This window comes from Lissotriton helveticus, chromosome 6, assembly GCF_964261635.1.
Source record: "Lissotriton helveticus chromosome 6, aLisHel1.1, whole genome shotgun sequence".
Classification (NCBI taxonomy): Eukaryota; Metazoa; Chordata; class Amphibia; order Caudata; family Salamandridae; genus Lissotriton; species Lissotriton helveticus.
Window position 1 is genome coordinate 1,786,362,935 of NC_136067.1, and position 25,156 is coordinate 1,786,388,090.

The 25,156-nt window shown below is 45.6% G+C and overlaps 1 protein-coding gene across 1 annotated transcript in view; it reads right to left on the reverse strand.

Annotated features, from left to right (window-relative positions):
• CAMKMT (calmodulin-lysine N-methyltransferase) overlaps nucleotides 1–25,156 on the reverse strand; it is a 1,527,883-nt gene that overhangs the window by 822,310 nt on the left and 680,417 nt on the right. The gene's annotated exons all lie outside the window — the stretch shown is intronic.

The window sequence follows — 25,156 nt, forward strand, 5'->3', positions numbered from 1 at the left end:
AAGGCAATCTCATCACCGACCACTGCGAGGTTGGCTCATTGCATCATGCAAGAAGGAGGCATTAATACCAAGGTCTTCGGGGCGTATTCTACCAGAGGAGCTATGGCTTCGAAAGCCTTTGCTGTCAGAGCTCACTTGGAGGATATCTTGAACACAGCGGACTGGTCATCGGATTTGACCTTTAATAGGTTATATTTCAACCAGTCCCCTCCATTGCTGCTCTAGTGGTGGATAAGCTTTAAATTAGCATAACCCTTTCCCACGGGTCCTGACATGGTATGAAACATTTCCTGGCAACGTAACGGAAAGTTTCAATTCTATTAAGGAAAAAGAGGCGTGGATTAGCCCACCCAATGATGAATCATAGCCCACCCGGGTTACTGGATCTGCTTATGGATGCAAGTCATTTTTTAAAAGTTACCGTAACAATGTTACAGCATGGTTATGATTGTATTTTCAAATTCAGAGGTTCACGTGTTCTTGTTTGTATGGTTATCTGTTACTCTGGTTGGAGACATTCACCAGGGTTAATAAGTGCTCTCTGGATTTTTGCAGAAACAGAGTCCTCTAAACAGGAGTGAAATCTTCCACGGTTGGCTTGGTGGCAGGAAGAAAGTTGGCAAAAGAAGAGGGACAAGAGCAGATGAAGGCACTCACTGTAGATGATTGGTTGATGGACTTGTTTGTTTCGAACTTCATAATCCCTGGGTTGTATGGGAAATTAAGCCTTTGACATATGGTTGCTGTTAAAATAAATGAAGAAAAATAGCATAATCCCTACCTTTGTGTCCTCAATAGAATGGAAAATTTCTGTTACGTTACCTAGGACATTTTTCATTATATAGAAAGACATTTGTGCAGTTTGAAATTACAAAATTTGTCAGAAGACAGAAGGCCAGGTCTATAGATCTCTTAGCACCAATCCAAGTAATCTTTCCTGCTGATCCCTCATTCACTAAAATATTTTTATTTATGAAAACTTCCCTTAATATGCATGAATTTCTCCATCTCCAAAAGCAAAGGAGATTGGTATACTGGTTCTTAAGATGTAGGCCTGGAATGGAAAATCAATATCTGACCAATCTCCAGACACCAAGTTAGAATCAGACGCCAGAAAACTGGCTTGGGGGGCAAAATGTGAAGAAGCGGGTGGCAGGGGGTGGGTGCAATCGGGGAGGCCCCTAGAAAAAAGACAGTGGCATAATGGTTTGAAACTGTAGAACTGCTTGTCAGTTCCATTTCAATAAATGATCTTGTGTGAGAGAGGGCCACTTGTGCTCAACTTCAAATGGAATGAGTATCTACAGACAGGTATATAAACAACTGTGAGGTGCTCGGCGCAAGGGCCTACTACATTTGGCTATGGTCTGTTGCACTTTTATCATGAAAACTGGATAACGGTACAGGCAGTAAACCGGGGTTCCAAATATCTTCAGGACAGGACCAATTGGATTATGGATTAAGGTACCATTTTTCGGGGGATCACACACAGTAGGAAATTGCCATAAATGTGGAACTGAGAATGTACATGTTTGTGCAGTGTCCCAGAATACACGACTTCTGTCAAAACGTGGTTAAGGCTTTAACTGAGATAATCAACCAAGAAGTCAAGGTCAGCCGTTCACTTGTGTTTTATCGTATAACTTAGGAATGTGATCTAACAACCACATTATTGAAAAAACAGTCCACTCTCTTATTCTATTTGGTGTCGCTAGCCAGAAGATCAATATGTAAAAAATGGGAATTTCAGTTACCCCAAACTATGCAGAATGACTTGATTCTCTGATGCAAGTAATTGTAGTATGGAGCAGAGATATTTCACTATAAGGAAAGCAGAGATATGACCCAGTCAAATGATGGTGGGGAGTAGGAATGGCTGGAACATTGGAAAGAGCGAGATAGGTTATCCAATGATTAGACCTACAATTCGACATGACTGGACAGCACAATTCAAGTTAGAGATTTTGAAGAATAACTCACATCTCAGAAGATCGGATGGGACCTGAATAGTCAACACCAATAAACACCAATAAGCACTACAAGAGCACAATAAGAGGGTGAAACTTAATCAGCTTGAGATGATATGAGGGGTTTGTCATTCTTCAGTTGGACGTCGGATCTGGAATCAGAAGCTTTGAGGGTGTTTTCCCAACCGTTGTCTGGGGGTATATATTCTTTCTCCATGATACTGAAGATTTTGGCCCTTGTCTAAGGGGCAAGGCAGTGTTGGTACTTTTCTTGAGCTGGCGAAAATAAAACAATGAACATCTGGAGTTGCCAGTAGATTTACTTAGGTTATATCTATCTTTTTCTTGACCGTTGGTGGATCCATTATGTACTTGTCACAAGTTTGTGCTTCTGGGACGTTTTCCTTGATGGCTCATGGGGTCCTTTGCAGGAATTGTCAGTCATCAGTGATCCTTCGACTTCATCAATGCAGGTAAATTAGAAACGGATGGGCAGTATAGGGTACAAAAATAGGACTACACACCCCACTACTGATCTCACTCAATTGACTTTCAACTGATGCAAGATGGCACAGCACAAGGTAGCCTGTAATACTTACAATGCTTTACACAGTAAATGTCAGGATCTACCTGAACCAGAAACTGACCGTAACAGGTGGGCAGCCCGCCTGCAGAAGCACAAGCAACTTGTTGCTAAAAATTCCAGTCTTCAAGAAAAGACTCAAAAATAATCCTTCTCTGGAAATGCTTCTAAGATATGGAACTTTATCCCCTCTTCAATGACAACTTTACACAGCTACCAAACCTACAAGAAGGAACTCCGGAATATGAAGTTCATATGCTTTTTACACCTGGAATACTGTTATTTTTATCTTCCTCTTACTGTCCTGTATCTGAAATTCACTACGTATTTCATGTTATATTATAATGAATTGTGCAGTAGTTTAACAATGATTTCATAGATGCATTTTATGTAGAAAGAAATATGTTTTGTTGATTTATTACTGCATCAGATGTTTCTTTAATATTTTAGTCAGGGCACAAAACCTGCTGGCTTTGCCAATGCTCGATTCTAGTCAGGGTAATAAATACATATATAACGTCTATCTGTGGGTCAGATTTCAGTTAAAGGTGAACCAAGAGGAAACGGTGTTCTGGTCATAAGCCCTTTATTTAGCCTCTTGTCTTAAAAGGTTTGCTTGAGCGTACATATCTCCTCCTATGGACTGTTGGGTGATTTGAATATCATTGTGCACTACCCTTATGATAAAAGTCTTTGTTTAAACCAATTGTCTACTACATGTACCAGGGTGCAGTAAAAACGATATGCATATTTAGAATGTTGTTTTGTATACACATTGGAATAATAATGTTTCCTTGTTGCTTGTAGTTACCCCCGACGAAGGGCCCCAGTAGCCCGAAATGCATTGGGTTTAATACACTGCTTTGGAGAAACAATGCGTCTGTACGTGTTCTTGAGGAGATGTCCGGATGGACACAACTTGAACATGAGAAACCTTTGAAAATGGAGAAGCTGTGAGGAGGGATTACCACTTTGCTGTGTGCTTTGCTGTGTTGGCCTACAGTGGCTGCTTCGGTCTTGGGCAGTGAAAGGACTGGACTGAACTTTCTGCAACTTCCTTTTTGTGAGTTTCTCCAAGGGCTTGAGTTAGAGCTTGACCCCTGTTCAAGAAGTCTCAGGAACTGCAAAGCAGGGCCGGACTGGCTGCAGCGGGCACTGGGCATTTCCCCGGTGAGCCGCCAGGGCGGGGCCAGTTTTGGGCCCGGGGAGGGGGGGGGGGGGGGCGTTTTTGTTACCGGGTCAGCAATGTCGGCCCCATGTAACAAAATCGGCAAAAACCGGCCCTAGCAAACAGCTCGGCTGCCCCCCACCCCGAGGGCGGCTGAAAAATGTGCCAGGGCCGGTTTCGATTCCCAGTCCGGCCCTGCAGCAAAATCCTCAAGTTAATCAATTACCAGTACTGGGGACTGTGCCTTTTGTGATACAACAGAATAAAAAGCACCCCAACGCCATCAACGACGCCTCTACTGACTCTGTGTCCTGAAGGTGCACCAGAACCCTGGTCTCACGGATGACGCCACATGACGCCGCCACTGAGACGCTGCTTGCACCGCGACCTGTGGGCATAGCACTCCGCACGGTCTCGCTTCACGCCACCGCCCTGGTATCACTGACGTTGCTCCAGGTCGACATCGACGCTGCTGCTTGCCCCGTGGTTCGAGGGCACCACTCGTAAGTTACACGTCGCACCGTCCACATTTCGCACTGCAGCCTTGGCCTACTGGCGCCATCGACTCCAGTTTGTCAGCCGACGACAGCGCTTCAGCAACAACATCAACGCCGCTGCTTGCACTGCGACCTGCCAGCACCACGATGAGCACCGCATCACTTCCCATCACAGCCCTGGTCTCACTGGCGCCGCTGGACGACCGTCACCGAGCCGCTGCCTGCACAGCTGACCTAGGGCACAGCACGCCGCACCACTGTATGGCGCTCCCGACTTCAACCGCAAGGAGTTTGTTCTGCAACGCATGTGACTTTAAGGGCCTGACGACTCCTGCACCGACCTGCGGAACCGACGCCTGCGGACACCGGCCCTTTGGGCCTCATCAAGAGGTCGCCGACGCCCTACATTTCTAAAGGTACTGTTTTGCGGGTCTTCCCAACACCGTAGCTGGCATGCGACGCCGCTTTCAGCCAGAACTGTTTGGATTTGTTTTTCACAACGCCGTGATAGCCCCAGATGGAGCTATCGACTTCAAGGAACTGTATTTCAAGTCTATTTTTGATTATTGAAGATTTCTGAGGACTATATGGTGGATTTTTATAGTTTTTGCTCTCGCTTTGGATATATAAAAATATTGGATCTTTTTCTAAACTGGTGTGGTGTCCTTTTGTAGTGCTTTCACTGTATTACTGTTGGTTATGTGCAAATGCTTTACACACTGCCTCTAAGACAAGCCTGACTGCTCGTGCCAAGCTACCAAGGGGGTGGGCAGAGGTTATTTTAGGAGTGTAACTCCCTTATCCTGACTAGAAGGAAGCGTCCCTACTTGGACAAAGGTGCAAACCCTTGCCAACCAGAGACCCTCATTTCTAACAGTAGGAATTACCTCTCACCTCCTGAAGAGACTGCAGACCATACAGAATTCAGTGACCAGACTCATCCTTGACCTCCCTAAGCAGACCCACAAAACCCCCCACTCGAAGAAGCTCCACTGACTCCCCATCCAGAAGAGATGTCAATGCAAGATGCTAATCCACAACTACAAACCTTACACAATAAAGTACCAGTTTTCATCAACCACCGCTTGAATTTCAACCAACTGTCCAGAGACCTGCGCTCTTCCTCCCTTGGCCTTGCTCACACCCCTGCATACACCGAGGCAAAAGTGGAGGACACTCCTTCTCCTACCTCGCTGCGAAATCCTGGAACGACTTGCCTCTTCACTTCCGACATCATTCTCGCTGCTGAATTCAGGAAAGGACTCAAGACAGGGATGTTCAACTGATCTCTGGCTTGCAGCAGGGCTCTCAGTGCCTGGATACCCTCTCGGGTGATAAGCAGCACTCTATAAATCCTGTTTGATGATGATGAAGTAACACTATTTCCCCCCCCACAAATAGCCCAGTATTGCGTTAGTTTGAATGGCAACTGTTTGTATGCTACTCACTTTTAATAAAGCGCTTTTTGGTGCAGATCCATTCTACCTATGAGGCGGAATTTCATGGGGGTTGTTCATAGAAAGGTCTAAGCACAGATATTTGAGCACTGAGTTTTCCCTATGGTTGAGTTCCATGAGTTAGGGCCCATGAGCTTAATGGACACCCCTGCAGTGTTGGGGGAGTGGGGCAGTCTTCTATAAATAAATGCCCCCCTCAGCTTGTCAGCTCAAGTGTATGGGTATTGCCATGGGGGCCCTCACCATCCCTTACACAAGGTCCCCTTATCTCCTTATCCGCAGCACAAATTTTGCCGCGGTGCAGGAGTTCTAAAGAGTTGGCGGGGCTGCGTCAGCCAACAGTCGTGCGCAGCACTGGGCAGGTGGCCGACGCGAGCACAGAATGGGTTAAGGTTTCCTTACAACACTGGTTGGGGTATGGGGGTTGCAAACGCTCTCCACACCCATGTGCATTAGGTCAATGTTTGACTTGTTTCTGCAGGGTGCATTGCCATGCTGGAGCAGGTCATCTTACCTTCCATCTATCATGGGTCAGCTGTTGTGGGATCCATCTTTGTTTTGGCTCTTGCTGGCTCTCGTACGGAACTGCATAGCGAAGTGCTCTTTGCTATGTTTAGGGAGTGATTGTTTGGGCAGCGGAGGTGCAGTGTAAGTTGTTAATTACCCTTGTGTATGTGTCTTTGACTGAACCTGGAGATGGCCCGCTGAGTGGCTTGTTCTATTCTTTAGCTCGATTGCCCTATGCTCCCATTTGTTTTCTGCTATTTTTGTTCATTCTATTCTCTATCATATGCCCTATTTCCTCATTCCTCCCTTTTCTCACATTTCCCTCTGTGGTTTCCCAGAGATGCGGCTACTGTACAAGTGATGCGCACTAAACACGACACTAAGGTAGTAAAAGCGCATCATCCACAGTGGTATTACTGCTAAATATATGTGTGGAAACACGAACAAATACAAAAGTTATGGAGTTAGTGCAAAACTTTAAAATAAGCCCTCCTTTGTAAGGTTGTCAGGCACTTGATGACGCGCTGAAATTATTTTCTGCTCTGGTCGCAAAAAAGGTGAAGAGAAGATCATTAGCAACTGAAAAATAGACCCTCAATCTATTAACTTTAAAATGGGCAGTGTTTCAGGGTTTTTCCCCAGCAAAACTAGCCCTTTACTATGTCTTCTTTACTCTGCACAACCCACTATCGATAACAAATAACTTAAAAATTATGTTATCACCTAGTTATGGGAACATTCTAAAATTAAAACAGTTTGAAAAAATATGATAATTCGGGCACATTTAATAGAGTTCATACTTGCTGACTAATTTAAATACAGTGGAACCTTTCGATTTCAATGTATTTTATATGCTTTAGGAACACTAAAGAACACAATAATTAAGACTTGTTAATTGTTCATTAACAGGCCCTGGCAATTAACTTGCATAAGCAAGATACTGCTTTCATTTCCTCCCCGGCGTGGGCCTGTCATTAAAGAGACTCTTAGCAGGCCACCTGGAGAAACACTGCCACAATGAAGGGAGCTGCCTTGCTATGCAGGAAGCGGTGGCAATCTTCAGTGCTGAAATCTGTTCCCACAGCTGATGACAGACCTTGGTGACACATGCACGGTGCTATTCACCGATACCCGACAGCTTTAATGTAAATGTTTTGAAACAGGTCTCAATTTATGCTCTGTATTTACTGCTTAGGCAGAGTGAAATAAAACACTCCATTAATTAAAACCATCTCTATTATGTCTTCTTAAAAAGGATAAAGGCGTTTAAGAAAGTATTTGCTCAGCTGGTTACAGTGGTCTGCTGGAAGCTCCAAACATATAGATCTTGAGGATGTTTTCAAAGTATTATCAGTTAATAAAAAGTGCCCATTTCATAACTAGACACATAGCAGGAGGCTGACCCAGACAGCACAAAACATTTTTGAATAATGTAACGAATTTCTAAGCAGGATACACTTCAAATTGTGTCATATTATTGCATTGGAGAAAAACTACATCCCCTCATCTTAAAACAATCAAAATACAACATGGAAAAACAGTGACAACTTCAAAACCTCTTTCACAGCCTCATATATAAAGAACCACAAGTTCCAACTCGATAGCCTGTAAGACTGGACTAAGGTAATTTGGAACACCCTAAAATCGAGTCGATTTTTGTTTCAAACTTTAGGCGGGAACTTCAAATAGGCTATTTATAGCTCTCCGTGACAAAAAATACATCTGGGGCCTAAGCCATCTTCACTTACCCCATTAATGGTTAAAATTCATATCATCGCTTGACTTCGGTAAACCGAGTTACCCCAACAGTATCAGTTACCCTTCTGACTAAAGAAGAGCAACTTATTCCTTACCACAAAGGTTTGATGATACTGCACCCTTCATTTGGCCACTAAACTTTAAGAAAACTCAGAATGTCCTCTTCAACCCCAAGTTCTCTGTCTCATTACTTCTTGCACCTTTGTCACCTACTTTAGCATCTGAGGGAGGGAGGATGTGCCGGCAGGGATGAGCCATCCTTGGTTCAGTCTCATAGACCATATAAACAGGAGGAGGATGAGAGGGATGCATGCCAGAGGAATGGTGGATTATACTTGCTGCACTTTTATTTTCAAAACATTTCTCTCTCTGCTCCACAAGTACTCAAAAAAACAAGAAAAGGCCAAGAGGATGAAAAGGAGGTACTGGTTTGGTTTTACTAAAGTTTTTGTTTATGGTTTATTTTTCGCGGCCTAAACACGCAGATGAAAAAACTAATATGGTCGCTATAATAATGAATTACCTGAACCCAGAGGCAGGGATAGGTCTTTCTTGCTTTTTGTGCTCTAAAAAGCTTCCCAATTTGAGTAACTTAATGTGAGTGCAAAAGGAAGCAACAAGCTCCTCCTATAACCCTTGTACGAATTAGGTAACCTTTGGTTATACGTAACAAGGCACTCTGAGTAACTGTGAAAAGCTGTAGAACCCCTTCTTTGAGATGGTATTGTGCATATTAAATAATGCTGCGAAGAGGAAACTGTTTTCACGATGACATACAGGGCCGGCTCTAGGGCAGTGCAACCGGTGAGGCCGCATTGGGAGCTGAGTTGTATAGGGGGCCGCTTACCACAGGAGGTGGGGGGGGATTGAGGGGGGGGGGGTTGCGCAGTGTTTAGCAGTAACTTATGATTGGAGAGATGAGGGTCACTTTTGCCCGGTGGTAGTGAGAATATCCGAGGAGGCGGTCATTGAATATGGGGCCCCAAAAATGATTGTTACACCAAGCACTAACCACGCTAAAGCCGGCCCAGATGACATACACCGATTTGAGGAAGCATACCTCCCGGATGCTGAAGATGCTTCCATTGTGTGATCAGTATGCCACTAGGATTAAAACAATGTTTTGCCCTAAGGCTCCTGTGATCATTTCATAGGAAAAAAGGACATAATGATTGTCATGGTTTGTTGTTGGTATAAATGCCGCTGAGAAACAATTAATTAAACCCCACTTATCAGGGTAGCTATCTAGATCTGCTTGACTGCAAAAATATTTGTTGAGTAACTGGAAAGTTTATATCATGTCTCAGTTTATGCATGGGGGCGTTTAAATCTGAAGCCTGTCCTATGTTTGTTTTTTTTTGTTTTTAAAAAAAAAAAAAAATTTTATAAAACCTTTATTGTACAGAAGGCGCTCACAGATACGGGCCTACAACCCACCGGGCCGGCCACCACAATAAAGACACATACGAGGCAATACAGGAGTGACAACAGGATTTCTAAATAGCGCATATGAAGGCAAAGGTAACAAGTCTTCGAGCCGCCATCGCGGACAGGATAAGAGTAGGTTAATTTTATAATGAAATAAAGGGGTTCGCAGGATAAAGACAATCTGTAAAGTCCAGAGGGCCGCAGTGGGCCGTGAGCAAGCCAAAGTTTCGAATACAGGAAAAGACCAAAAGAACAGTCACATTTTGGCAAAGGCAGAACGTGAGTCCCACATCAATAACAATCCAATCGCTGCTCAACGCCCTCCCACCACTACCATGGCACATAATAGTAAAACAGCGAAAAGTACGCTTACACAACTAAAAGCCCTCCGTTACAACAACCCAGAAAAGGAAAAGAAAAATGGGGGGGGGAAAAGGGAAAATAGGGGAGGAAAAGGACATCGGAAAAAGGAAGAAGAAAAAGTGAGGGCGCAGCGTCAGTGCACGCCCCCCACGGCTAACAAAGCACCCAATACTAATTCGGCACAAGGAACTAGTGGCAACAGGAGAAATGAATGCATAGTAAATCGTGACAGCAGACTTACCAAAAGGGCCATGCCAGCACAAACACCCCGGGGGGCGACGTGCCGACACCACGCCACGAAATAAGGGGATACATAAGAGCCATAGAACCAAAAAAGGAACAAGGGAAGATACAAGAAAACAGACCCCTCCACCACCCCGCACAGCCCACCCTGCACCCCTGCAGAAGGCTATGGCCTACCCCCCAGCAGCGTGCCTGTCGCCCTAATTAGAACCCGAAATATAGAAAGAAGAATCACTTAGATAAAAAAGGGGGGGAAGGGAAAACAAGGAAAAACAGCGGGAGAGGAGCCACACAATCAAAACCCTTTCAGCTCCCACCCCCCCGCCCGAAAATACTCATAGCCCACGGGAAGATAGTAAATACACGGATAAGCTCCAGGAACGTAAAGAAGTATCAAATATAATCATACAATTATAAACGGATCGCCCAACCATACCACACAATAACAGTCCACAGAGGCAAGATCAGCTCAACCCTGTCCTCGTTTTTCGCAAACTGTAGTAGTCCAACGAACCAGGAACCAGATCACATGGAGCCGGAGGTGAAGAACAGGGAGTCGAATCAAAAATACACTCAAATCAAAGCGATCGCGATCCGGATGATCCAGATAGAACAGGAACCACCTCAGGCAAAGCAGGCACAGTTCCGATGAGAACTCGGAGAAAGCCGGTCCAGCGGCACAGTCACAGGATCTTCGTTTGGCCATGTGAGGCAAAAGAGGAAAAGGAGACCCATCGAGGTCGGTCCAGATGGGATCCGGCTGGCGAACCTCCGGAGCAGAAGGAGGCACAGGATGAAGAAGGGCAGCGGACTTCCGTACAACCACACCAACAGCAGCCTCCAGGTTCACGACCCCAAGGAAAGTTCCAGCAGCACACAACAGAGATGAAGCCGCACAAACCGGGGGGGGTCCGGCAGGTCCAGCCAAGGGACCTCTCTCCAGGATAGCGACAGGTGCGGTCATGGGTGCCCCCCAGGAGCGCAGGGCGGCGAGGATGTCGCCAAGTGTAGGCTCACCTTTGCAGTATTCAGAAAACGTGCCGTGCGGCGGATCCGCATCGCCAGTCCCAGCAAGGCCGAGAGTCATGGGGCCGGCCGCCATCTTAGAAGCTCGGCGGGGCCGCTGCAGACACAGATCCCCGCCCGGATACCAGCAGGGCAAAACAGGATATCGGCAGCCGCCAGCGGAGGTGCCACCAGGGCAGAAAGGGGGGTCACCAGAAGAAGGCGATGCGCCGGCACCCCACACGCCGCCGGCACCGTTCTCCGAGCCCGGGCGGAGGAACTCAAAATGGCCGGGCCGGAGAACAAAGGGGGGACGAGCCAAATGTACGGTGAACCCCGTCCATGGAAGGCAGCGCCCCAACACCAGGCCGCAGGATCGCCGGACCAGGCCCGGGGGGCCGCAAGCGGTCTATTAGCACATCGGCCTCTCCGACCGACTCCACACCACCACCAAGGGCCGGCAACCGCGCCCCGTCCAGCCCGGGCGCCGCCAAGGAGTGCCAGGCCCGGCCGCTCCGGAGGCCCCGAAGCAGACAGGGGCACAACTCAGGATCCGTAACACCCAGGAGCCACCGGAGCAAACGGTAAGTGTCCGTGAGGTATCGTCGTTCCACTGCACATCGTAGAATACTTCCCGGGGCAGGATAAAGTACAGGATAGTTGTTGTAGACAGGAGAGTGAACGGAGCCGAGCTAAAACGCGGCCATCTCGGACGCGAGCTTGGCTCCTCCCCTGTCCTATGTTTGTTAACCCAACTGGATGTGTGTGACAACTGGGACACAGGAGAAGAGTTTGGAGGCCAGGATGGTTTGAGTGTTGGAAGAATCAAGCTAGGCAGCTGAGCTGTAGGAGTGTCTCAATATGTGGACCACAGAGCATCTGGTCTATAATTTTAACATTAAATAAAGTATGTAGAAGAGACTATACTTCTGATGCAGACTTTTAAAATCGGATTTTTTGAATATTTGAACAGTTTTGATCATGAATGCATATGGATCTAAACTGTTGGCTGGTACGGACCTTTCTATGTCCGACTAAACCAGAGCTCATATAATGAACACACACAAATATACAACCAGTGAAACGAAACAACAGCAAAATAAATAGACATGTTTATTATATTTTTTCTACTGCTCTGCAGCATTAAGCCTTACATTTGCTCATTGCAAAACCAGAAGTGGGAGGGGGTGGGGTGGTGGGTGGGTGTCCAGTGTGGCACGAGAGTGGCTTCTGATCACAGAAAGCCAAAGCCATTTTCGTCTCTGCTCTGCGAAGTGGCCGTTGCTCATAGGCTTATTGCCCTTGGCTGCAGGCACTTACAGTTGTTAATTATTCCACTCACCCTCACCATCCTCATGGGCCTTTGACTGAGGCCTGGATCCATAAATGGAGAGGTGGGTAATCAGCAGTTGTTGTTGCCTGCAGTCACATGCAATTATGCTCAACTCTGGATTTAGAGCTGCAAAGTAGCTAATGGTGACGGTGGCACATTTATTACAGGTTATTTAATTAGGTAAATAGGTTTGAGCAACCACATAACTCATTGGACTGTCATCCAATTCAGAGTTTGCTGAACTGTGTAGTATTTTGAAGTTTGTAGAGGTACTAAAGTCCACAGCAGCAACAGTTTTTCAGAAGATCAGTGAACACTTGCAAGGGAAAAAGGGAAACTGTCAGAAACAAATTTGAAGTTAACAGTCAGGGTAGTAAGAGTAGAAACTTCATGTGTCCGACAAACAGAATAAACCCTGGTGCACTTTTATTACCGGACCTATACAAGTTTCATCAAGTCAACCCTGCAAGGGCCAACTCAATCTGTCCTTCTTTGAGGTCATTAAAATGACTATCTCTATGGCATGTAAAGTTACTACTCCCTGCTAATACTATGCTGTAAGCAAACAACATTTGCAGTAGTAGGCACTATGATAAAGAAGCTCGGGATGACTAATAGCTCCAAGGAATTTATATTGAATCGTTCTTATTCTAGGCACATTTGTGTCCCAAGACATTGAAAACATATATTAGAACTATGTCTTTAAAGACATTGATACAGGGCCCAGCCAAGCAACCAAACTATTGGTGATGCCCTAATCAGTCCACCCACGTTATTGACTTGCATCCATGCTCTCGACATGGGCACTAACCAGCGGCCTGAACTAGAGACCTTTGAGCCAGCCTTACTGGTTCACAAGTTCGCCTCTCAGCCTATTTATTTGCACTTGACTTTTGTATTGTCCTTGCCAAAGTACAGGATGTTAGTCTTGGCTACATTTATGACAATTGTTTCTTTCTAGATGTACAATCTCTTTAAACACAAATCAAACCAAAACAATCTTTTTTCGGTTTACATAAACCATAAAAGACAAATTATATACAATGTTAAAACATTAAACACATCTCAAAATAAATAAAATCAAGATATCAAAAATCAGTTTGTTTATACTGTGCTACCTATAACATACCTGCTCTAGTTTACTGTTAAACGTTTCCTTACTTTGACTGCCCAATTAATAAAACTCAGTATGGCCACATATTTGGGAGGAGAGTCCAGTAATTGAAGCAATAGAAGGGTCGGCTTCCGATTTGTAAAATTTAATAAAATTGGTTTTAGGAAACGAAATCTGGGATTTTTATAAAAACAGCAAAAAAGAATAAAGTGCTTTGGAAAGAGCGACAGTCACAAGGGCAGACTTTGCTGTCTCAAGATCATTCACACATGTTCGTGAAGGCCACCGGAAAATGATGGTGCTCTACCGGATCCACGTCAAAAGTATCAGTGATGGTGGTTTAGGACAGAATCAAGGTGTGACTGCATGCGCTCTCCGAAAAGAACCAAGGGCCAGATGTACGACCATTCCATTTTGCGAGTCGCAAATTGCGATGTTTTGCGACTGGCAATTTGCGATTCACAAAATGGAATGTACAACAGTGTCTCAGACACTGTTTGCGATTCCTAATGGGGTCGCTAAAGACCTAGCTGAATAACCCGTTAACCGCGGCCGTTTTTTTCCAGCAGTGCTGCCGTTTTAAAGAACGGGCGGGGCTGCGTCGGCCGTTGAACGTGCGCAGCACCAGCCAGGTAGTGCTCCGAACGTTCAACGGCCGACGGCAGCACCTAACGGGTTAATATTAACGAGGTAGGTCCCAATTTGCAATCCCTTTGAATCTTATATATCACATGGATGGTGGCGTTGCTGGGGACAGCAGACAACCATGTCTGTGTTTGCTTTTTAAATAAAGCAACTTTTCCCCCCTAATGCAGCCTGTTTTCCTTAAAGGAAAACAGGATGGTTTAAAAGAAAAAAATTCAAAGTTTTCTTTTCATTTTTTAATGGCAGGCAGTGGTCTGTGGGACCACGGCCTGCTCTTAAAAAATATTTTTGCATACATTCACAAAGGGGAAGGAGTCCCTTTGGGACCCCTTCCCATTTGCGACTGGCTTACCACCTACTTGAAGTAGGTGGTAACTGCGATTATCTTGCGACTGCATTTGCAGTTGCAAAACAAACATACATACCAGTGCGACTTGCTTTTAGGAAGGGATGCCCTTGGCACCCTCCTCACAAATAGCGACTCACAAACCCTATTTTGCGAGTCAGTAGTAGGTTACAGACTCGCAAAATAGGGTTTGTACATGCTACAAACATTTTTACCTGTGGCAAACGTCCCGATTTCACGTTTGCGTTGGCGTATTTTCCAAAAGTGCTCAAGGTTCAGGCACTGATTTGCCATAGCAAACACAAGGAGATGAAGGAGCCTTTCAGACACTCACCCCCAGTTACAGATCTGGGTTGAATCCATCATCATTCTTTAACAGCTCACTTCACCACCCCAGTTCAGACCAAGACATATGCAAATCAGTCTTGACCCTGTCCCTTATGAGAGCAGTCCAGCCCAAACTGCCAAGCCAGGTCAACTGGAAAAAAGCATCCTGGGACCGGTTTCGGGATAACACCCCTCATCAGCCATGTTAGCTTGAATCTGGTGGCAAAGTGAGCAAGGGGCCCACATCTGGGCATACCCTGCCAACTTAGGGCAAACAAAGCAAACACAAGGAGATGATGGGCTGAGCACAAACTCTTCAGACACTCACCCCCAGTCATGGATCTGGTTTAAATCGATCATCATTCTTTAGCTCACTTCACACCCCAGTTCAGACTCACCCATATGCAAATTAGTTTTGACCCTTTTTCCTTATGCGAACAGTCCAGCCCAAAATGCCAAGCCAGGTCTTCCCTGGACCAGAAACAACCATCCTGGGACCAGTTTCTGGGTAACACCCCTCATTAGCCAGGCTAGCTTGAATCCCGTGGCAAAGTGAGCAAGGGACCCACATCTGGGCTTACCCTGCCAACTTAGGGCGAACTAGGTTTTGTGTTGCATTTTCAGGTGTGAAGGTTATTCCCAGATGTGGGTGCCGTGCTCGCTACATCACAGGTTGTTGCTTGTCAAGCGAGGATCACGCTCAGGCAATAGTGAAGCGTCATGTTTTGCAGCGATACATCAGTTTGGATTGACGCTGGGGGTCGATGCATGGATTTTCTCCTTGACATCACCCAAATTTACTTCCAAAGGCCCAGGAACTTGATTTGGCACCACATGGCAAGTCAGGACTCTCAGCAGAAGAGCCCGGGTACTGGCAGGTGAAGTCTATGATGGCCCTGAGACTTCTTAACAGAAGGCAAGTTCAACTGAAGCCCTTGTACAACCCTGGAAGCAGGATACAGAAAGCAAAGTCCAGTCCTTTCACTCTCAGGCCAGAAGCAGCAAAGCAGCAGGCAAACACAGCAAAGCAAACAGCAAAGTGGCAGTCTCTTCTGACAGCTTATCCAGCTCTTCTTCCTGGCAGAATTTCCTCAGTCCAGAAGCGTTCTAAAGGTATGGGGTCACAGGTCCAATACTTATAGCCATTTTAGTATTTGAAGTAGGCAAACTTCAAAGGACAGTCTTTGTAGTGCACTGTCTTTCCCTGCTCTGGCTCTAAACACACTACAGGGGGTGGAGACTTCTTTATGTGAGGACAGGCACAGCCCTCTTCAGGTGTCAGTGTCAACTCCTTCCACCACTCTAGCTCAGGAAGATCCATCAGCCTGGTGATGGGCCATCAGGATATGCAGGGCACACCTCAGCTCCCTTTGTGTGACTGCCTAGATTGAATGCACAGACAGCCCAACTGTCATTATAACCCAGACCTGGATTTAGCAGACAGGCAGAGGCACTGAATGGTTAAAGTAAGTAAATGCCAACTTGCCAAGTGGCATTTTCAGACCTGCAATTTAGAAACTAACTTTACTAAAGATGTATTTTTAAATTGTGAGCCCAGAGACCCAAAACTTCAATTTTCTATCAGTTTTCAAATGGAAGATACACTAGTAAGATGTTACAAGGTTTCTCCAATGCTAACATAAGGGAGAGATAGGCCTTGCTGTAGTAGAAAATGAAATTAGCAGTATTTCATTACCAGGATATGTAAACCACAGCAGTACATGTCCTACCTTTTAAATACACTGCACCCTGTCCATGGGGGTACCTTGGGTCTACGTTAGGTGTGCCATACATGTACCAAAAGTGAACGTTTGGGCCTGACAAGTGGGTGCACTTGCCTGGTTAAAATGGCAGTTTAAAACTGCACACACAGCCACTGCAGCGGCAGGTCAAAGACATTTTTACAAGGCTACACATGTGGGTGGCACAATCAGTGCTGCAGGCCCACTAGTAGCATTTGATTTACAGGCCCGGCACGGCATGGACTTTTAAGTCCATGTCATGCAGGAATGGGAAATATGCCTGTTTTTCCCACAGCCTTTCACCCTGCATGCTGTTACAACGCGGTCATTACCACAACACGTTGTAACAACGCATACCATTGTCCCGCACGTCATAACAACGACTTGCGGAGGGAAGCGCTGGATGTCGAAATAGTATAATTTACTATTCCAACTCCAGTCTGTGCGGACAGTAGGGAAGGTGTTGGATTTTAATTCCAACACCTTCTCCCCCCTCCGCAAGTCGTAACAACGACTTGCAGGGGCAAGTCGTAACAACGACTTGCAGGGTTATGGTATGCGTTGTTACAACATGGCTGTGGTAACGACCACGTTGTATCAACATGCGTGGTGACGGCTTCGTGGTGAAGGTTGTGCACCAGGAATGGGCTTTGGCGTTCCCATTGAAGTGCCTTTTATCAGGCACTGCCATGGGAATGTCAAAGGACAGATTGCCAGACCACAAGATTACTTGTAATCTGACAGACGTCTGGCTGTCGAGTTTGGTGGCCCTGGAGCGGGGAGCTGGCGTCATGGCCTGCTCCAGGACTGCAAAGCTTGTAATCTGGCCCAAAGTCCATTGACATTCCAGTTACTGTGCATCATTCACATATGCTAAATGTAAAAGTTCGACTTTGAGGAGACTAAAATTAATCATCTTTTCCTACTCTCGAGTGTGGTAGCCTAGTATGTAATGCACAGTACAGTTCCTTAAATTGTTTTCTGTATAAAGGCTGTTCAAAATTTGTATGGGAAATGCATTTCAAACCACCGAAAATGAAGTTTATTCCATTAATTGTAAGATTCTCTGCCTTCCCCTTCCTTGCATAATTTATTTATACTTCAAATACCACATTATTAGTTGACATTTCAGGAGCACTTAAACTGCAACCTTCTCACACTCTCAAGTTTTTACACCTACTGTACAACCTCAGTGTCAGACTCTGTGCTCTACGTGGCAAAAGATCATATGCGCTCTTCAAGCCCAGATAAAGCAAGTCAGTATCTTTTTTGAAGATAAAAGCAAGACAGCTGTAACTTATTTTAAGAAAGCCATCAAACTGGTTGGCATAAATCTTCAAAGCCCATATTTCCTATTACTTTGTTGGTCACCCATTTCAAGGCGCTTCCATGGAATTAGGAACATTTGTTTAGGTATTGTGTCTGGTTGGTAGTCCTAGCACTGTACAACCATGTCTAGTGCCATATATTTTCCCATGTTCCTAATAAAAAGTCAAAATAATCACCATCAGAATATATAGGTTTTGGCGCCCAATTTAGAGCTTGGCAGAAAGGGTACTGGGTACTCTGTCGCAAACTCCACAGAGTACCCTATCTGCCAAACCTGTGATCCACATGAATCATTAAGGAATGGGTAGACCTTACGTTTTCCAACTTTGGAGGACCAGCTGGCTCCATTGATAAAAAACTTCCTCCAACTACGGGATAGAGTAGGAGGCTTATTGAGGTCAGTTCTTAGTATCCTTAAGACATATTCATATGCTCTAGTGCCTAGGGACCACACAGTGGTAATATCCAGCATCGCCTGAGCATCGCCTGCTGTTCTCATATGCTGGGAAGAAAAACAAGACATGATCTATAGTCTTCTTGGGAGCACCTCATGCCGGGTACCCCTCTCATCCACACTGGGTACTTTAGCCCATCTATCTGTAAAAGACCGGAAAGGAAGGGTTCCGTAGCATAACTGCAAGAACAGGCGCCTGGCCATAGGAGGTTCAATCTCATCCATGAAATTTTCTCTGCTATAAACATCCTTAACTGCAAGAAAAGCATTGGTCAAAGAACCTCTACTTTCATTGAAGTTTACTTTAATGTCTCTGTGCTGCCAATAAGCTTTTTTGATGCTGTTCTTGGAGATCCTCGATAACCAGTTTGGGGTACTCCTCAGAGTTACAAACCCAATTTACCCCAGGAGGGATCTCACATACCTGCTTCAAGGGATTTTACAAGAGCCTGAAAGGCTAACGATCTCTACTAGGCCTTCCCGGCACTGTTGGAGCTCTGGAGTAGTCGAGAACCTCTTCCAGTACAAGATAGGCATACACCAAATTTAGCAGATAAGAGTCTCATCCCAAGGTCGAATCCAAGGGGAAGCAACGGGGTATAAAGGGGACACACTTAGCAGTTGTCTGATAAACCAATTTTCAACTAAATCAAGCATAGTCGCATCCACATGGCCCTACAACTGTGCCCCATACGAATCTGACCCCAGAGCCTGCGATTGATAAACTTGCAGGGAAGGGCTTGTTGGTCAAAACTGCCATCTTAGAAATCCCCTCCGCAATTTGCTCTAGTTTGAGTCTATGCTGGGTGATGTTCCCCAGCCACCCCTTGTGTTCTGTGACTGTAATACCCAAGTATGTGAAAGAATGTACCCTTTCAAGTGGAGACCCTGCTAAAACTGGATTAGCCCTGGTCGAATGCCCTGGTTTTAGAATCATGTACTTTGTCTTGCCTATATTAACTTCCAGGTGCCAATCCCTGCAGAATTGTTCAAAGCGATCCAGGAACTTTTGTAAGCCCATGGGGGATTTCGACAACAAGAGAGTGTCATCCGCAAACATGAGGGCAGGAATCATCATGTTCACCAATCTGGGAGCATTGTTGTTAATCGGCCCCAGAAAATCCTCAATGCCATTGATATAAAGGGAAAAGAGCGTTGGGTCAAGTACACAGCTCTGTGTCACCCCTAATCTTACAGGAATGGGCTCTGTCAGCTCGCCGGCCTGGCCACACCTCAACTGCACATAGTTGTTCATGTGAAGCCTCACAATAATGTCAAGTAAATCGCTGGGTAGGCCTATCTCTTGTAATATCCGCCACAAGGTGGGTCTGGGGACCAGATCAAAGGCGGCACGAAGGTCGAAAAACACGACATACAGGCGTCCATCCCCCAAGGTGACCACCTTCCAATACACCATCAGGAGCCGGAACACCTATACAATCATGCTTGTGGCCTCTCTAAAACCCACCTGTAGAGGGGACAGCATGTCATTTCTAGCCCTTCACTTCTGCAATCTACATCTGCAGAGTATGACACTACAAAACAGCTTGTCAAGACTTATGGGTCTATAGTTTGATGGTTTATTGTGGGGCCCTTTCTTGTAGATGGGTATAATATCGGCCCCAGCCCAAGTGGGGGTCAATGGGATGCCTTTTAGAAAAGCTGTGTATAGTGGGGTAAAGTAAGCACCCCAGATTTCTGCCTCCCCCTGAAATACATACCACATAATTTTGTCTAGACCTGGTTCTTTATTGGGTACTATACTCTGTATGGCTAAACATATTTCCTGTTCTGTTATCCCCTGGTCACTGAGGGCACATCTCATAGCTGCTGCTTCAGAGATATCAATTTCTTCTCTTAGAACCTTGATTGATTGATGACTCCCGGTCCCTGGTCCCACGGAATCATTAACAGCAGGGGACTGCTTTCCATTCTGCCCATACAAGCTTGAATAATGGGCTACCCAGTCATTTGCTGAAATATTAACGTCTATGGAATGGGACCCTTCCCTAGTACCACTAAAGACAACGTTCCAGAACCGATGGTGATCCTTACAGTTGGCAGCTTGTAGTATGTTCTCTCCTTTTTGTCCCTTTCCCATTCTTTTTTAGTATCAATAAGTGCCTTTTTATGGATGTCCAGTTTATCCTGTTCCTCCCCTTTTTCACCTCATTAATTCTTCGTTTCTTAGCCAACATAACATTCAATTCCTAGACATTTCTAATTATTGGTACAGATCAGACTTATGCTGCACTTTACATCACCTTGCAAAGACATGTTGCAGCTTATCAGCCTGTTTCATGATAATTACAGCTTCACATGCCCATGTACTTCAAATTAATTATCTGATGTATCCTTCATATGTTCAGATTCCGCTCTCATCTTCATCAGGAATGGTCATTATTTCCCTAGGAAACAGTCATTATGCACTATATTCAGCTTCTTATGGTCAAGTATCCCCCATACATCTGCGCACCTTCAGCAAGCAATGTAGAGGAAAGGTCCTTTCATTCCATATAGGTATATGTTGGCAAGTAAATGTTGTAAAGCTAACTAAGAAGCAAAAGAGCACAACAATGACACAACAATGGCAGGGATTCATTCAATATCATATAAATGTAGTGTAAGGGAGAAGTTAGAATTATCTTCTAAATTGGGCCTGGATTACTGATAGAGGCTTCTTATTGATGATGGATGATCTGCTCAGTGTGCTGAAAGGCGTGATGGTGCCCATATACCTTGATAAGATGTGGTCATTATAGAAGTAGGTTTTAGCATTGTATTGTATATCCCAGGTGCAGTCATCACATGCCCAGTAGTTGAAGCACATGCACAGTATATTTCAGAGGATAAAGAAGAATTGCCCAATAGGAACCCATTCCCAACTAAAGTGCGTACTGCAATGTTGTTTTCCCCTGCACTGTTGACATTTGTTATGTGTTCCATATGCTAAACAGTAGGTTGAGATCATAAAAAAACTTTGAAAGATGCTGCTTGCAGGTGATGCATTAGCATCACTCATATAATTAAACAGAGTGATTTTGTTTTGAAAAAAAATACAGCCTAAATATCCTGTAAAAATCCAGTTCTGGCCGAAAGCTTCGCTAATGCTTTTTGAAAGAATCACAGACACATCTGTCTTCAAAGAACTTGGTTCACAAAAATGCATACAAAGTCATTTCTTGTGCAGAACCAAGGAGTGAATTACTCTTCAGTGCCACCAGTCACGCATCCTGGAGAATACGGGCATCTTAAGAAAGGGAACACTTGCCAATAAACAAAACTGAACTTGTGATGGTTTATATACCTTCGCTTGTTCTATATATAGATGAAGAAAACTAATCACAGCACCCCTGAAGATTGCAAAGGAAGATGTTGCCCTGGGAAAACAATTATAACTGGACATCTAAAAAAAACATACTATATAGAGTGCTATACTAGTTTTAAAGTAAGCATGTGCAATTCCACAATATTTATGTGTGCTTTCTTTCTTCATTGTACTGGTAACCCCAAAGCTGTCAACTATAAATAATACCTATTGACAGAAAGCAGCATCTCCAAAACGTGACTCCCAAGTTAACCAATTTCATGTGTGCCACTAGTGGATCGTCAAGTCTGTTTAGACAACCACACCATTAATATTCAGTAGGTGCCAGGGATAACAAGACAATGTGCACTCACTGCGTGCCAGCACAAGGTTAATTCAGTAACCCGTTGCTCATAAACCACATTGCAAATGTAACATATACCTTTCACCCTTGATAAGGAGTAGTTTCTTACCTGTAACTCCAGTTTTGTAGTAGGGGTATCTCTGTTATATTCATAATATAGTGAAAAGTCCCGCCCATGTGCGTGGACCCCAGAGCAATCAAAAATAATCTCTTAAGCTGTCTTCTTTGCAGTCCTGCATAGACACTTAAGAGAAAATGAAGACAAATAATGCAGCCTAACATATATAAGGCTACAAAGGCCACCACTTCATCTAAAACATGAAAAGGATAGCCTACCATGTCCGGTTTTACACTATTTACCAAGCTTTCCTCACAGGGAAAACTCCCCTTCACCAAAATTCTTGAAATGATAGGGAGGAAGGGTTGGACAGACAAGCCCCCATTGGCTGCCATTATGTGTCTTGAAAAGGGATACCGTGCCTTTAAGGAACTCTCCAGAGACCCTCGGTATCCCAGGATGCACAGCCTAAGTCCTTTTACTTTCAGTTCTTTTTGAAGGTTTATAAAGCAAGGCCTGTAGCATACATTGCAGTACAATTTTCTCCACTGGGGAGGAGGGTGGGCGCTTATGACTATAACAGAGATACCCCTACTACAGAACTGGAGTTACAGGTAAGAAACTACTCCTTCTGTAGTAGGGGATCTCTGTGTGTAGTCATAATCTAGTGAAAAGAATGGCAAGCCCATCCCAACAACCAATCTGGCGGTGGAGAAAAAAGACAACACCACTAATGTGCAAACAGATTTCTCAACGAAGCCTGCCCAACCTTAGCATCTGCTCTGGCATCAGAGTCCAGACAGTAATGCTTAGCAAAGGTATGGACCGACTTCCAAGTGGCAGCCCTGCAGATCTCTGCAATGGGAATAATATGAAGCAAAGCTGTTGTAGCTGCTTTGCCTCTGGTAGAATGAGCCTTAGGCTTACCCCCTAAGGTCTTGTTAGCCTTCTGGTAACATAACTGGATACAGGACACAATCCACCTAAAAATGGACTGTTTTGAGGTGGCAAGACCAGTCCTGACCGACCCATAATTGACAAACAATTGGTCTGACCTACGAATGTCCTTGGTCTTATCCAAGTAGAATTTCAACACCCTTCTGACATCCAGGGAATGAAGAGACCTTTCCGCTGGAGTGGAAGGATTCTGGGAAAACGTAGGTAAAGTTATGGTCTGATTGACATGGAAATCAGAAATCACCTTAGGAAGGAACTTAGGGTGAATATGCATCACAACCTTAGCAGCATGAAATACAGTATAAGGTTCTTGGCAACATAACGCCTGAATTTCACTCACCCTGCGGGCCGATGTAATGGCCACAAGGAAGGCCGCCTTCCATGACGAGTGCTGCAGAGAAGCCTTATGGATGCGTTCAAAAGGCTCCTTCATCAACCTGGACAGCACCACATTCAGCTCCCATGATGGCAAAGGAAGCCGGACAGGAGGAAACACTTTCTTCAATCCTTCCAAAAATCTTTAATCACAGGGATCTGGAAGAAGGATGTCTGTGAAGGGCATTTCCTATATGCAGTCAATGCTGCGAGGTGAACCTTAATAGAATGAAAATTAAGGCTAGACTGAGCCAAATGCAAAAGGTATGGAAGGATGACATCTTTCTAGCAGGTTGTCGGATCATAATGCTTGGAAGTGCACCAGATGCAGAACCTCTTCCACTTGTAGGCATAGGAAGTCCTAGTGGAGGGTCTCTTAGCTTCCTGAAGTATAGTCATGCAATCTTCAGGGAGATTCAAATGTCCATATTGCACTATCTCAGGAGCCACACCGCCAAACTCAACGATGAGAGGTTGGGGTGCACCATCTGCCCCCCGAACTTTGTGAGAAGGGCCGACCGACACGGCAGCCGCATGTGGGGTAGTGAAGCAGGTCCGTGAACCACCACTGTCGGGGCCACTCTGGAACAATGAGGATCATCCGTGCTCTGGATTGAGACAGCTTGATGAGCACCGCCGGAATCAGGGGAATGGGTGGAAAAGCATACATAAAGCTGTTCAACCAGCTGATCCATAGCGCGTTCCCCCGGGTCCCCGGTTGGTAATACCTGGAGGCGAAGTCTCTGCATTTTCTGATTTCGGCGGTGGCGAACAGATCTACGTCCGGAGTGCCCCACCTGTCGAAGATGTCTCCTCGCACTTCGTCATTTAGAACCCACTCGTGGTTTTCTTGCACCAGCCTGCTGAGTGCATCCGCCTGAGCATTCTGCGCACCTGGCAGATGGGTAGCCGTTATCGTCAGTCCTCTGGTTAGTAGCCAGTGCTAGATCGCCTGCGCTTCCTGCAACAGTGTGCGTGATCTCAAGTCCCCCTGCTTGTTGAGGTAATACATTGTGGTCGTATTGTTCGTCTGCACAAGCAAGGAGTTGGTCTGGAAGGACGGATGAAAGGCCTTCAGTGCCAAGTGCACAGCTCTGAGATCCAGGAAATTGATGTGATACGTGGATTCCGCCGGGGACCACGTTCCCTGGATCTGTAGATGGTCTGAATGCGCTCCCCAGCCGTGGAGAGGAGCATCCGTGACGACAGTCTGAATGGGAATGTCCTTGTGGAATGGAACCCCCTTGAGGAGATTCTCTGCGGAGCACCACCATCTCAGGGACTGTTGAGCGTGGAGGGACAGCTTGATCCTGTCGTCCCAGCTCCCCCGCTTCTGGTCCCACTGATCCTCCAGACATTCCTGCAACGGCCTCATGTGTAGGCGTGCGTGTGGCGTGAGGAAGATTCAAGAGGCCATCGACCCCAGTAGAGAAGACACCGTCCTCACTGTTGTAGATGGAACAGCTATGAGAGCCTGAGCCTTCCGAAGGATCGATAAGCGTCTCTCCTCCGAAGGAGACACGCTTGCTGAAAGAGTATCGATGGAGCCTCCTAAGTACTGTAGGCACTGGACAGGCGTCGTAACAGACTTGGACATGTTTATGTGCAACCCCAGCTGGTTCAACAGAACGGCCGTCCTGTTGAAGTGCAGTTGTGCTTCCTGGAAGGTGGAGGCTTTGATCAACCAGTCGTCCAGGTACGGGTAGACAAACACCTTGTTCTTTCTCAGGTGCGCTGCCACCACTGCCATGCATTTTGAAAACGTCCTGGGTGCAGACTTCAGTCCAAACGGTAGTACGGTGTACTGATAGTGATTGGTGCCGACTAGA